This window comes from Carlito syrichta, unplaced genomic scaffold (assembly GCF_000164805.1).
Source record: "Carlito syrichta isolate Samal-C Ts95f unplaced genomic scaffold, Tarsius_syrichta-2.0.1 Scaffold308844, whole genome shotgun sequence".
NCBI lineage: Eukaryota > Metazoa > Chordata > Mammalia > Primates > Tarsiidae > Carlito > Carlito syrichta.
Genome location: NW_007252940.1, coordinates 176,180 through 192,193, shown reverse-complemented (window position 1 = coordinate 192,193; position 16,014 = coordinate 176,180).

The window sequence follows — 16,014 nt, the reverse complement described above, 5'->3', positions numbered from 1 at the left end:
CCAGAGTGCAGTGGCACGCTCACGCCACCACAGCCTCGACCAGTTGGGCTCAGGTGATCCTTTCACCTCAGCCTTCCAAGTAGCTGGAACTATAGGCATGTGCCACTACACCTGGTTAATTTTTTTTTATTTATTGTATAGACGAGGTCTCATCCAATTACCCAGGCTGGTCTCAAACCCCTGGGCTCAGGCAGTCATCTCGCCTCAGCCTCCCAAAGTGCTGGGATGACAGGCGTGAGCCACCACGCCCAGCTAGCCCCTCACTATTAACTACTCTACTCCACTGAGTTCTTTTCTTAGTTAGGTTTACTGCCAAGAACAGAGCCCGTAAGTAGCAAAGAATGCCTATGGGACCCTAGTGTCCAAGATACCAGTTTCCACTGACTCTAAGGACCCTTCAGAAAATTGAGAGGTTACTCAGCTTGTCTTGGACCTAACGCTGGACAAGTTCCCAGTGACCCTAAAAGATCACATCTAGAGCCGGGCTCAGTGGCTCAGCCTGTAATCCTGTGATTTGGGAGGCTGAGGTGAGTGAATTGTCTGAGCCCGAGGGTTCGAGACCCGCCTGGGCAACTTGGTGAGACCTCATCTCTACAACAAATCAAAAATTAGCCAGGCGTAGTACCGCACGTCTGTAGTTCCAGCTACTTGGAAGGCTGAGGCAGAAGGATCGCCGGAGCCCAGCAGTCGAGGCTGCGGTGGCCGGGAGTGGCCACTGCACTCCAGTCTGGTTGACAGAGTGAGACTCCAACTCCAAAAAAAAAAAATCACATCTAGAACTGTCTGACCAGAGAGGAGCCCAGGAACTACCAGTTGAGCCCCTCGCTCAGAGCCCCAGTTATTCTCAGTCTTGGAGAATTCATCTCTAGAAGCCCCTCCCAGCAGAACTGAGAACAAAAGGGATAGACCAGAGACCCAGCGACAGGGTCCTTCCATGTGCTCAAAACTGGAGAGATCCGGAGAAGGAAGTGGAAGCAGCACAGCTTCCCCAGGGACTACAGAGAGGCCCACTCCACTCTCTAGAGCAGTAGGGCTCATCCGGGGGCCCTTTGGCTTCCAGGGGATGTTTGGCAATGTTTGAAGACATTTTTCATTATCACAGTTGGGTTGGGGAGGTGAGGGTGATATTGACATCTAGTGGGTAGAGGCCAGGGATGATCCAAAGCCCCCACCACAAAGTGCTGCAGTGAGAAACCCTGCCCTCCAGTCGTGTTTCAGAGCATACCACCCACAGCTCTGAGGAAGCTCCGTCTGGGGCTTCTTCAAAGAGTCACTCTGCAAGCAGGAAGCCAGCAGCCCATGTAACTAGGCAGAAGGCAAGAGAGAGAAGGCGGGACCATGCACATGGGTCTTAATTGACTGCATCTTTCTTCTTGACAGAGAGGGGTCAGTGTTTGCCTCCATTTACAAGCATCAGGACCAAGGTGGGGGCTGGCTCTGTATAGCAGGCTGAATAATGACCCCTAAAGATATCAGGTCCCAATCCCTGGAGCCCATGAATGTTACCTGATATGAAAAAAGATGGTCTTTGCTGATGTGATTAAGTTAATGATCTTGAGATGGGGAAATTATTCTGCATTATCTGGGCGGGCCCTAAGTGCATTCGAAGCTGTGGTGGCCGTGAGCATGACACTGCACTCCAGCCTAGGCAACAGCGAGACTCTGACTCAAAAAAAAAAAAGGAGGCAGAGGGAAATAGAACACATCACCGTGGAAAAGGTGATATAATAACAGCAGAAATTGTAGTGATGAGGCCATCAGCTAAGGAGTGTGGACAGTCACAGAGATGGAAAAGGCAAAGAATGGATGCTCCCCTAGAGCTTCCTGGGGGAGCATGGCCTTGCTCGCACCTTAATTTTGGCCTAGTGATACTGATTTTAAAATTCTGGCCTCCAGAACTGTGAGATAATAAACTGTTGTCTTAAGCCTCCAAGTTTACAGAGGCCACTGGAAACTCATCTATCCAAACCCTTCTAGGGTCCCCAAATTGATCCATTGGAGCAGAGGGGCAAACCCTTTCATGTAGACAAAGCCAAAGAGGGGGAAATGGAAATTTCCTTTCCACCTTCCTTGATACCCTTACCTTTCCCTCTCCCTCTTGTTAAGCACCCTCTCCTGTGAAAATATGGCACCTGCCTCCCTTCTACCTCTATCGGTCAATAATTTCCATGGAATGTTGGGCAAATCATATGACATTCCCAGTGCTTGGTTCAAACCAGTCTGAGTCACCTATCACTTTCTACCTTGAATTCTTGTCACCCATGTAGACTCCATCTGATTTATTATTGCATTTCCCAAGGCCTCCAGCACAGTATCAGGTATGCAGTAGGTGCTTAATCAATGGCTAAGGCATGCTTCCTCCATCCTAACAATAATAAAGATTACTTCATTCTCTTTATTGACTAGTGGTCAAAAAGCTAAAAGTCAAATAAGTAATCACCATCCATGTTCTTTGTTTTCCAATTGTAGTGTAATTTACATACAATGAAATGTACACATCTTTTTATTTATTTATTTATTTATTTATTTTGAGTTGGAGTCTCACTCTGTCACCCAGACTGGAGTGCAGTGGCCGCTCCCGGCCACCACAGCCTCGACCTGCTGGGCTCCGGCGATCCTTCCACCTCAGCCTTCCAAGTAGCCGGAATTACAGGCACGCTTTACCACGCCCAGCTGATTTTTTTGATTTATTATAGAGATGAGGTCTCGCTGCCCAGGCAGGTCTCGAACCCGCAGGCTCATGCAATCCACTCAACCTCAGCCTTCCAAAGGCACGGGATTACAGGCTGAGCCACCGAGCCCGGCTGAAATGTACACATCTTAAGTGCACAGCTTGATGAGTTTTTACCTTTATATACTTCCTTGTAACCACTGACCAGACCAAGATCCATGCTTTTCCATCACTCTGGAAAGTTTCCTCATTCCCTCTTTCCAGTCAATTAAGCTCCTCACACCCCAGTGAACCACTATTGTGCCTTCTACTCCCATAAACTAGGTTTGCTTGTTTCATTTCATTTCATATAAATGAAATCCTACAGAATGCACCCTTGCGTCTGGCTTTTTTCTCTTGAAATAATGATTTTGATTTTTTCCATGTGATTGTGTGCTTCAGCAGTTTATTATTTTAAAAAATTGCTGTATATTATTCCATTGTAAGGATATACCACAATTTATTTAGCCATTCTTCCATTGATGGATATTTGAATCATTTCCAGTTTGGTCCTATCGTGAATGAAGCTGATTTTGAACACTGGTGTATTTGATGGGCCTGTGCTTTCATTTCTCTTGGTTATATATCTAGGAATAAAATTACTGGGCTATATAAAAGGTATGTGTTTCACTTCATAGTAATTAGTATCACTACTTTTGATTTGGATATGAGAAAAAAAAAGTTCAGAAAATAATGAAGCAACAACAATCTTTCTTCACTTGTTTTCCCAATTCCATTCATTATACAGATTTCTTAATTTCTGAATTTCTTACCTCTTTTCTACCCTGCAGGTGTTGCTAATTGAGTCAGCAGTAAAGTTGGAGAGTCATGAGGCACGAAGAATTGAGCAAACACATCTACATAAGCACACTCTCACATCATTTTCCACGCATTCATACCAATCTGTATCTTTAAAACTGGACTTGCCTGGCATTGGGATTGACCATAGTGCTGACACAGACAGAATCTCTATGAAAGCAAATATTTTAAGAGGAAAATTTACTCTGTAATGAAGACTTGATTGAAATGACAACTGCAGGCAGTGAGAAGTATGTGGAATATGTAGAATGAGGGCAATCAGATCCTTCTGTGGTGTCTGTTCTGAATATTTGAAGACGTCTTATTCCCTTGCCAAATACGCAGCTCTCCTAAGGCCTGGGCACAAAGAGAACTGCCGGGCTCTCCCAGCTGCCAGCACCCTTCCAAAGTGAATTCCTGAGCGCCAGCTGCTCCCCCCTTGAGTGCCTCTGAATTCTAGAAATCCTAAACAGCTTTGCAAAAGTGACTAGAGAAGGGGAAACTATTTTAAGACCCTATAGTGTTGTCACAACACCAAAGACTGGTATGCTAAAGGAAAGAACTGAAACGTCCAAGCTAGTCTTTCTCCAAGATATTTCTTACAATAGCTATTACTCATGACAAGTAAAATTTATTTCACCCAAATAGGCATTTTATACAATTTTTCTAATGGTGCAGCGTTTGTTTTCACATTAGCTGATGTCCCACCCCTTCTGCAATTAAAAACTTTGATCTTTATCTTATGCCTCTGAATGGCAGCTTGGTGCAATTATACATTCCTTGGTCCTTTCTTACAGAATCTGAGATGACACTCCTGGGATCCGATCTACCCCAACTATGTCTCAACCTTAACTTGATTTTCCCTTACCTGACTTTTGTGTACATGGAAAAACTTGCCATGTCTATATGTTACCAAATAGTGTGATCAAGTCAGCAAATAAGAAATGTTGATCAGTCAGGTTTTGTATTTGGCACTGGAAAATCAAAACAAGGTGATTCAATATTTCTTTTTTGCTTTTCTTACCTTTTTTGTTTGTTTTTAAACATTTATTTTTCCACTGTTCTCCTGCTGTGTAGATAGTCATTTTCTGAACAAAAACAAAATACTTGCTACTTAATCTTCTTTGCCATTTTTGAGAAACCATTGGATGAACTTGTCCTGAAACTGCTTTCAAAACAGAATTTGGCTTTCTCAGTGGGGCTGGTAAACAGCACGATGGGAATTGGCCCTACATTTTTCATGTTGCTTTCCTGAGCTCAACTTCCATATGAGTTGCTATAATGTATAATTTATCGAATCTGTCATGATTTGGAGCTCATTTCTTTCTTATTCAAAGGGCATATGGGATTGCTTACAAAGGAATGGCCATAGACTCAGCAGAGCCCTCCTTGTTAGGAGGTCAATGCATCTGCCACAGAAACCTTATATCATGGACCTCAGATGCCTCCATGGTAGTGGGGGATTGGGTTCTTCCCCAGGATACCTTTTATGGAAACACTGCTTATTTTAATTCCCTGAGCAAAACTAAGGCTTGATTTGGGAAATGTTGACTATTTTACTGCACATGCCTTTCTGGGCCCACAGACTGTATCATAGATTTTTGGTTGTTAGTAATGTCTGATTAAACGATGTATAATCGACCTATAGTATAATTTATCATTTTTATGTATATGATTCTATGAAATTTGAAAAGCAAATATGGTCAACTGCCACCACAATTAAGATATTGAGTATTTATATCACCCCATAAGGTTCTACTTTGCTTCTTTGAAGTCAGTTCCTCCCACCAACCCCCAATTCCTGGCAATCACTGTTTTGACTTTTCCAGAATGTTATATAAATGGAATTATATAATATGTGGTCTTTTGTCTCTCACTGTTTTTACACAGCATGATGTTTTTGAGATTCAGTCATGTTGTTATGTGTATTAGTACTTGTTTCTTTTTATGACTGAGTAGTATTCTGTCGTATGGATATACCAAAGTTTATTTATTTTTATTTTTTATTTTTATTTTTTTGAGTTGGAGTCTCACTCTGTCGCCCAGACTGGAGTGCAGTGGCTGCTCCTGGCCACCGCAGTCTCGACCTGCTGGGCTCCCGCGATTCTTCCACCTCAGCCGTCCAAGTAGCCGGAACTACAGGCGTGCACCATCACGCCTGGCTAATTTTTTATTTATTGTAGAGATGAGGTCTCACCAAGTTGCCTGGATGGTTCTCGAACCCACAGGCTCAGGCAATCCACTCACCTCGGCCTCCCAAAGCGCTGGGATTACAGGCTGAGCCACTGAGCATGGGCCCAAAGTTTGTGTATACATATACCTATTGATAGACCATTCATGCTGTTTCTAGTTTGGGGCAATTATGAATAGTGTTGCTATGAACTATCTCCTACATGTATTTGTGTTAACATATGTTTCCATTCCGCTGAGTGAATTACCTAGGAGTAGGAATGCTGAATTGTATGCTATAAGAAACTTCCATTACAGTTTCCCAAAGTGACAGTGCCATTTTGCATTTCCACTGGTAATTTATAAGATTTCCAATTAATTTGTGTCCTTGTCAGTATTGTCAGGTTTTTTGTTTTTTTTTTTTGAGTTGGAGTCTCACTCTGTCACCCAGACTGGAGTGCAGTGGCCGCTCCCGGCCACCGCAGCCTCAACCTGCTGGGCTCCGGCGATCCTTCCACCTCAGCCTTCCGAGTAGCCGGAACTACAGGCATGCGCTACCACGCCCAGCTGATTTTTTGGTTTATTGTAGAGATGAGGTCTCGCTGCCCAGGCGGGTCTCGAACCCGCGGGCTCAGACAATCCACTCACCTCAGCCTCCCAAAGGCGCGGGATTACAGGCTGAGCCACCGAGCCCGGCCAGTTTTTTTTGTTTTTTGTTTTTAAATTATAAACCAGGCGTGGTGGGGTGTGCCTGTAATCCCAGTGCTTTGGGAGGCTGAGATGGGAGGATCGCTTAAGGTCAGGAGTTTGAGACCAGCCTGGGCAACACAGTGAGGCCTCATCTCTAATAAATGAATGAATAAATAAATACATAAATAACTAATTGTAGACATCCATATGGATTTGAAGTGGTATTGCATTGTGGTTTTAGTTTGTATTTCCCTAATGACTAATGATGTTGAACATCATGTGTTTATTTTCCATCTGCATTTCTTTCTTTCTTTTTTTTAAATTTTTTGTGTGTCAGGGTCTCACTCTGTCACCCAGGCTGGAGTGTAGTGGCATGCTCACAGCTCACCACAGCCTCCACCTCCTGGACTTAGGCAATCCTCCTGCCTCAGCCTCCCAAATAGCTAGGACTATAGGCATACACCACCATGTCCAGCCAATTTTTGATTTTTTGTAGAGATAAGTTCTCACTATGTTGCCCAGGCTACTCCTGAACTCCTAGGTTCAAACAATTCTCCCACCTCAGCCTCTCAAATTGCTGGGATTACAGGTGCGAGCCATAGCGCCCAGCCAGCATTTCCTTTAGTGAAATGTATGATCAAATCTTTTGATTGTTTTTTTGAGTTGCTTGTCTTGTTTTAATTATTGGAATATGAAAGTTCTTCAGGTATTTCTGGATATGAATACCCTATCGACTATATGGTTTGTAAATATTTTCTCTAAGTTTTGACTTGTCTTTTCATTCCCTTATCAGTGTCTTGTTGTACACCCTCATTTGCAAAGAATTGGGGTTGCTCCTTACCCTCACCCCTGGCACCTCCACCATCTTGGATAGCAGGCTAAGGAGCTAGGAGGTACCACTGGCTTTAGGTCCAATGCATAACGTTCTGGCTATAGTTTAAGGTCTGTTATGGACTAAATGTTTGTGCTCCCTCCCCCTAAATGTATATGCTGAAATCTATGATTTTTTCAATAGTAGCTTGAGTTGACTAAGACAAGGTCAGTTTCCTGAAAGAATAATATTGGCCTAAAGGTCGGACGCTTCACTTCTCTAACTGTAGTGTATATAGAATGATCTGTAAAGTTTGATTAGTATGCAGATCTCTGAGCTCCACTCCCAGAAATGTTTATTCAGTAGATATGAGGTGAGGCCCAGGTTGCTGTAATATTTAATAAGCAGCTAGATTATCTTGATACAGGTAGCTCTGGAATAAGACTTTGAGAAACCCTGAAAATCTAAGGCAATGCTTCACTTCTGCTATAATCAGGATGCAAAGTCTTTGTGTAGGACTAAACAAAATGATACGGCCTAAGTCAGAGGAGGGGGATGTTGCCATGCAATTAGACAAAGAGTGGAAAAATACCAAGAATGCAGGACTTTTGGGACATTTTTACTGAACATTCAGCCCATTCCCTTACCCACCTCTCTCTCTCTCTCTCTGCTGTTATAGGTATATAGGTCTTAATTTGGGCAAATATCTTTTAAAAGTGGCTTTTATGTGTGGTGTTTTATTTGAATAGTAACTGGAGGAAAAAGGTAGCTGAGGAATAAGTAAATAAAGGCACATTGAAAATATCAATCAATTCTTAACCTTGATCCTAAGTAATGACATTTAAAAAAAAATGTCATATACTCCTTGGCTGCCAGTTGTGGTACTGTGATGGATTCTGGCCTATTCTTTTCAGGTCCACCCACTGTTCTTACAGGAAGTCATCTTGACCTTTTTCAACAGGGCTGCTTGAAAGGTCTTTGGTCTTACAATAATAATTTTCTGGACAAAGGCAGAACTTATCCTGCTTATTTTCAAATAAATTTTTGAAGGATGTTGTAGTATGAATCATTCTTGTTTTTTACAGAAAAGGAAACACAGATGGTAGCAAAGAAACAGCCAACCTTTATGTGGGGACAAAGATAATTTTTTCCTTCCCCTCTGAAGGCTTGGCTCTTCTGAAATAAACTGACAATAGATTAATAGGAGAAAAGGCATACAAATGTATTGACACAACTGTTTATGGGAACCATGCAAGCTATGAGACTCAAAGAAGGGCCAGATGGTTGGAGTTTAAGTAGTATTCTCTTCACAAGGAAGAGGAAAAGGGGGACTACAGGTGATTTTTAGGAGAGTGATTTTCAGGGGAATTGAATGAGCCCATAGAACAGACAATGGACTGGGACCAAGTTCCTCTGAGCTCTGGGGAATGTGGTGACAAATTGCTGGAAGGTAGAGGTCAAAATTCACTATGAACAAAGGTTGCCTTATTATGCAGAGAAAAGAAAGTCTCCCAGGTAATTTCTTCGAGTTGTCTTCAGAAGGATAGATGAAAAGTCTGCCTGGGCATGGTGGTGACTTTCAGTCTTTTTTCTTCTTCAGAGTGGTTCATCTTTCCTGTTATTTGATGAGATTCCTAGATGGGAGTTTTAAGACAATTGCATTTCTTTTGCAAGAAATTTTCCTTTTTCAGATAAGGAAACTTCCAGAGAGAGCTCCTGCCTGTGCTTTGGTGGAGAAAAACAAAAAACAGGAGGTACATAGTCTTTGGTTCTGAGGCAGCTTTTAAAGTCTTCTAATTTCCTTTACTTCAAAAGTGCTCAGTATGCCAAAGCACTATACTTTAGGGCATCGTTCTGTCAGTCTCAACATTTCTAAAATCCAGGCATCCAGATAATTTGGACTTTAACCCCAAACAAACAGTGGGTCTGAGGTTTTTCCAGAGTTTGACAAGCTATTCTGACATCACATAAATACAATCAGCTTGATTTAAGTTTTTTCTTTATATTTTTTACTGATTTTTAATAAATTTTTGAGGTAATCATAGCTCCACATACAATTTTAAAAACAACACAGCTGAGGGTGGTGGCTCATGCCTGTAATCCCAGCACTTTGAGAGGCAGAGGTGAGAAGATTACCTGAGTCCAGGGATTCGAGACCAGCTGGGCAACTTGGCAAGACCTCGTCTCTACAATAAATTAAAAAAAAAATTAGCTGAGCATGCCTGTGGTTCCAGCTACTTGGAAGGCTGAACTGGAAGGATCGCCGGAGCCCAGCAAGTCGAGGCTGTGGTGGCTGGGAGCATGCCATTCCTCTCCAGCCTGGGCGACAGAGTGAGACTCCAACTGAAAAAAAAATAAAAAATAAAAAAAGGTGGTGTAGTTAGAAGAAGCCAGGACTAGGAGACAAGAAACCTGGTTTCTACTGCTTGCTTGAGATGAACTTTGCCTCCTTATGTTTTCATGAGAGTAGATACTTAAGGAAACACAAATTTATAAGAAGACAAAAACCAAAAAGTGGCTAAGCACTCTCTAAATATAATTCATCCCCAGAGCAGGCAGCAAACAAACAACAGGACAATCCTAACAATATGCGTGCTGGAGTCTGGAAGCCACAGGATTCAACAAAGCAAGCAGAGAGTTCTTTTCTTTATTTTAAAACATTATTCAAGCCGGGCTTGGTGGCTCAGCCTGTAATCCCGCACCTTTGGGAGGCTGAGGTGAGTGGACTGCCTGAGCCCGCGGGTTCGAGACCCGCCTGGGCAACTTGGTGAGACCTCATCTCTACAATAAATAAAAAAAATCAGCCGGGCGTGGTAGTGCGCGCCTGTAGTTCCAGCTACTTGGAAGGCTGAGGCGGAAGGATCGCCGGAACCCAGCAGGTTGAGGCTGCGGTGGCCGGGAGTGGCCACTGCACTACAGTTTGGGTGACAGAGTGAGACTTCAACTCAAAAAATAAATAAATAAATAAATAAATAAATAAATAAACAAACAAAACATTATTCAAGTCATGCATAATTAATGTTGAAAATTTAAAAATAAATAAAAAGAGACCAATTGATAAATAAAATCAATTAAAACTCTACTACCCAGTTAAAAACCACTGTTAGCATATCAGAGTGTATTCTTCCAGAGATCCGTGTACTTATACAACACATGTATATTTCTTTTTTTTTTTTTTTTTGGGTTGGAGTCTCACTCTGTCACCCAGACTGGAGTGCAGTGGCCGCTCCCAGCCACCGCAGCCTCGACCTGCTGGGCTCCGGCGATCCTTCTGCCTCAGCTTCCAAGTAGCTGGAACTATAGGCGCGCACCATGCCCGGCTGATTTTTTGATTTATTGTAGAGATGAGGTCTCGCTGCCCAGGTGGGTCTCGAACCCGTGGGCTCAGGCGATCCACTCACCTCAGCCTCCCAAAGGCGCGGGATTACAGGCTGAGCCACCAAGCCCGGCTAACACATTTATATTTCCATTAGGATCATATTGTAGCTGCTGTCCTGAAATCCTGAAAACTGTTTCTTTAACTTAAGGGTATATTGAGAAGTATCTTGCATGCCAATGAGTATGCATCTTCATCGCCTATGATAATGGCTGCATTGTCAGCTTGAAAATATTCACAAATCTAGCGCTTCCTCGTGCCTAGCACTGTTCTTAGCACTATAACAACTTGCGGGTATGATTGCTCCTGTTTTACAGACAGGGAAACTGGGTTAAGGAGAAGTTAAACCTGCCATCTGGGATTCAACCCCAAAAGATCTGGCATCAGAGTCCAAGCTCCGAGTACCTGGCCATTCTGCTTCTTACCTCTTCTTTTTTGGTTGGATATTTAGGTTATTTCTGCTATTTAATTTTTTAAACAGTGCAGATCAGTTTAAATCTCTACTTCCTCAAAAGAGTGGTGGTAGAGGGTAGAGGCAGAAAAGGGTACATTGATAATGGATGACTTTTCAGTAAGAAAATAACAGGGGGACTTTTCCCCGGTAAAGGTCAGATTAGAAGGCGCTCATTCTCATAGTAAAAGGGAAGTTCATACAACTGCTGCAGTTTCTCAGGGGAGGAGGAATTTTCGGGCATGTGCAGAAGGCATTTTTGCAGCACTGTGGGAAAGTCAGACTCCACCAATTGCATGGATCTACGTAGTAGGAAATAGCAACTCTGTAGCAGAAAAGAGTAGCTCTGGTAATCAAAACACAGAGTTAACTTTCGGCAGTCTGAATGTTGATCTCTGGTGAAGAAAGAAATCAACTTTTAAGCCAAGGGAAGTGAGCATTCATTTGGGACAGGGTGTGGTGGGAAGTAGAGCAAAGGATGACTCACAGGCAGATCAGCAAACAATGCAGGGCCAGCAAGGGAGGAGGGATGAGACCAGAGCAGAGCTAGGCAGGCCCTTCTCTGCTCCTGGGCACTAGGCATGGCTGGCTCGCCCTGGACATGGGGTTTCTTTATCACTTCATTAAAAATTACATAACTAACATATTTTCACTGTACAAAGATTTTAAAGTGCAGACAAATAAGAAGAAAGTAAAATAAAAGCCATCCATTACCTCAAACATCCTTAGATACCCATTAAGAGTTTGCATATGTTTTTTTTTTTGAGTTGGAGTCTCACTCTGTCGCCCAGACTGGAGTGCTGTGGCCACTCCCGGCCACCGCAGCCTCGACCTGCTGGGCTCCGGCGATCCTTCCGCCTCAGCCTTCCAAGTAGCTGGAACTACAGGCGCGCGCTACCACGCCCGGCTAGTTTTTTATTTATTGTAGAGACGAAGTCTCACCGATTTGTCCAGACAGGTCTCGAATGCTCAGTCTCAGGCAATCCACTCACCTTGGCCTCCCAAAGTGCTGGGATTACAGGCTGAGCCACCGAGCCCGGCCTGCATATTTTTTCATAGTATTTATCATATTATTAGAAGTACCCTACCTGCTTTTAAAACAAAGATGGGATGACATTATGCACTTTATTTTGCAGTCTGCGTTTCTCCACTTAACAATACATAATTACATCACTTTTCATATAATAGAATGCTATACAGCCATTCAAAAAATAAAAAATATAAGTTATTTGACCCAATAGTAATGAACATTGTATCTACAGAGTCTTATTTAACCTGTAAGCATTTTTCCCTTGGTTCATGGAATTCTTGAATTTTACAAAGTTAGTCTTGAGTTGATCGCATGACTTTTAAGTGCCTCTGCAATTAAATAAGAAAAGAATGAGAGTGGGGTCTGAACTTCTGGAGTGAAAAAACAAAGACAAAACTTTCTTACAATATTTTCTCAGAACTACTTAGGATGGCCCACAGGAGCTCAGGAAAAAAAGAGTGATTATCATTCAGTCTTGCTCCTCTCTTTACAACCACACTAATCCGAAAGAACAAAAATTTAGAACACCTTCCTCATCTCCTCACCTTTTCTTCAACTCTCACATACTAAGGAATCCAGAAGAATCAGGCTTCAAAGTTATAGGCAAAACAGCAATAGGAATGGCAAGCACGTTTTGTTTAAGGGCTAAAACCAGAGCGCATTCCTTAGAAAGCCAACCTTTTGATACTGAGATTAGAAAGAAGTTTTCTAGTACAGTATGGGTCCAAGTATTAAACATAAGTCCGATCTTATAAAAGTTGAAATAAGGACTGGGACCAGTGGCTCATGCCTGTAATCCCAGCACTTTGGGAAGCTGAGGCAGAAGGATCGCTTGAGACCAGGAATCTGAGGCCAGCCTGAGCAACATAGTGAGACCACATCTCTACAAAATTATATATGTATACGTATATATACACACACATATACCGGAGGGGTCAAAAAATCGTATACACATTTTAAGAGATATTAAGAGATGTTTGCCTAACTGGGCTCAGTGGCTCAGCCTGTAATCCCGTGCCTTTGGGAGGCTTTGGTGAGTGGATTGCCTGAGCCCGCGGGTTCGAGGATCTCTACAGTAAAATAAAAAAATTAGCTGGGCGTGGTAGCGTGTGCCTGTAATTCCGGCTACTTGGAAGGCTGAGGCGGAAGGATCGCCGGAGCCCAGCAGGTCGAGGCTGCGGTGGCCAGGAGCGGCCACTGCACTCCAGTCTGGGTGACAGAGTGAGGCTCCAACACACACAAAAAAAAGAGATGTTTGCCATAATCAGAAGTGTCTAGACATTGATGGTAACCACTTTGAGCACCTCTTGTAATTGCAGAAGTCAAGCGTAACTTGTAGTCATCTTTTGTTATTAGTATATATTGAGTATTACAATTTTGATACAGTTTTTTCCTTTCTTAAAATGTATACATTTTTGGATACCCTCTGTCTATATATGTACACACAAAACTAACCAGGTCATAGAATAACCCAATGAAGGCAGAAGAGAGGGCAGCTATAGTTAGAAACATAGTCCTTTTATTATGTTATTTGCACAGGCTGTAATTAGCATGGAATGGAAGATATTAATGCAATCAGCCACAACATTTATAGTTTCTACCATGTGCCAAACACCTTTTTAGGTGTTGGGTATGCAATACTGAACAAAAGCATCATGGTGCCTGCCCTCATAGAACTTATAAATTAGCAGCAGAGTGGGGATGGAGACTGTGAACAAGTAAACAGGTAGATACATAAATCATTATAAAGAAGATGAGATTCTAAATAGACATTTTTTCAAATAAGCTATTCAAATGACTAATACCCACACGGAAAGACGTTCAACATAATTAGTCATTAGGGACATACAAATCAAAACCACAGTAAGATATTTTCTCATGCTCATGAGGATGAGTATGAGAAAAGACAGGCGATAACAAGTGTCAGTGAGGATGTAGAGTGATTAGAATTCATACACTGCTGTAGGATTGTAAAATGGTGGAGTCACTTCGGAAAGCAGTTTGACAGACCCTCAAAAATTTAAACATAGAGTTACCATATGACCTAGCAATTCCACTCTTAGAAGAAAGAAAACATGCATCCACACAAAAGCTTATATACAAATGTTCACAGCGGTATTATTGATAATAGTCAAAAAGTAGAAACAACCCAAATGTCTAGTAATCGATGAATAGACAAACCAAATGTGGTCTATCTAAACAATGGACTATTGTTCAATCATAAAAAGATTTGAAGTACTGATAAATACTGCAACATGGATGAACCTTGAAAGCAATATGTCAAGTTAAAAGAGACAGTCACGCCGGACTCGGTGGCTCAGCCTGTAATCCTGCGCCTTTGGGAGGCTGAGGTGAGTGGATTGCCTGAGCCCGTGGGTTCGAGACCCGCCTGGGCAACTTGACGAAACCTCATCTCTACAATAAAAAAAATCAAAATGAGCCAGGCGTGGTAGCGCGTGCCTGTAATTCCGGCTACTCGGAAGGCTGAGGCAGAAGGATCGCCGGAGCCCGGCAGGTCGAGGCTGCGGTGGCCGGGAGCAGCCACTGCCCTCCAGTTTGGGTGACAGAGTGAGACTCCAACTCAAAGAAAAAAAAAAAAAAAAGAGAGACAGTCACAAAATGCCACAAATTGTGATTCCATTTATAAGAAATGTCCACAGTAGGCAAACACATAGAGACAAAAAGTAGATTAATGATTGCCAGGGGCTAGGGGAAGGGAATGGGGAGAGACTGCTAATAGGGATGGGGTTTTCTTTTGGAGTAATAAAAATGCTCTAAAATTGATAGTGGTGATGGTTATACAATTATGTGAATGTACTAACAATCACTGATTTGTATACTTTAACAGGATGATTTGTGAATTATATATCAATAAAGCTGTTATGATGAAGTGAAATAAGGAAACAGCAACACAGGCCCTGAGGCATGAAAGGGAGTGAAGGAGGAGGCCCATGTGATCCACTGTGATAGAGGGGTCAGAGGGGACAGCAGAGCTCAAGGGTTTAGGCAGTTAAAGTAGTAATTATAGGCACTTTGGGATTATGTTCAAAGGACAGTGGGAAGTCCTTGAAGGCTACAAAACCCAGCACTTACATGATCTGACTTGTATTTTAAATAGCTTTCTCTTCCCGAATCGTTAGGGCAGAAATAGATTGCTATTACAGCTCTTAAAACCCGATAAAAGTCATTAACTTAAAACTTTGGAGTTAAAATTAGCAAAGGGTTATTATTTTCTTTTGACTTATGCATGCCAGGAAGATGAGGATAGAAAATACATATTCATTAATGGAACAAAGGAAGTGTACTATCATAGTAAATAATGTAAACTTTTTATTTATTTATTTATTTATTTATTTATTTATTTATTTATTGTAGAGATGAGGTCTTGCAAGTTGCCCAGGCGGGTCTCAAACAGGCTGAGCCACCGAGTCCGGCTGTTAATGTTTTTTTCTTTTTTTTGAGCTGGAGTCTCACTCTGTCGCCCAGACTGGAGTGCAGTGACCGCTCCCGGCCACCGCAGCCTCGACCTGCTGGGCTCCAGCGATCCTTCCGCCTCAGCCTTCCAAGTGGCTGGAACTACAGGCATGCGCTACCATGCCCGGCTGATTTTTTGATTGATTGTAGAGAAGAGGTCTCGCTGCCCAGGTGGGTCTCGAACCCGTGGGCTCAGGCAATCCACTCACCTCAGCCTCCCAAAGGCGCGGGATTACAGGCTGAGCCACCAAGCATTCTTTTTGAATGCATTTCACTGTTTGATCGTACCATAATGTATTTATTCCTATAACCATAAACCTTCAGTTTTTTTATCAGTATTTTAGCATGGCAAACAATGCTGGCCAGGCGTGGTGGCTCAAACCTGTAATCCCAGCACTTTGGGAGGCCAAGGTGAGGAGATTGCCTGAGCCCATGGGTTCAAGAACAGCCTGGGCAACTTGGCGAGACCTCATCTCTACAATAAATAAAAAATTAGCTGGGTGTG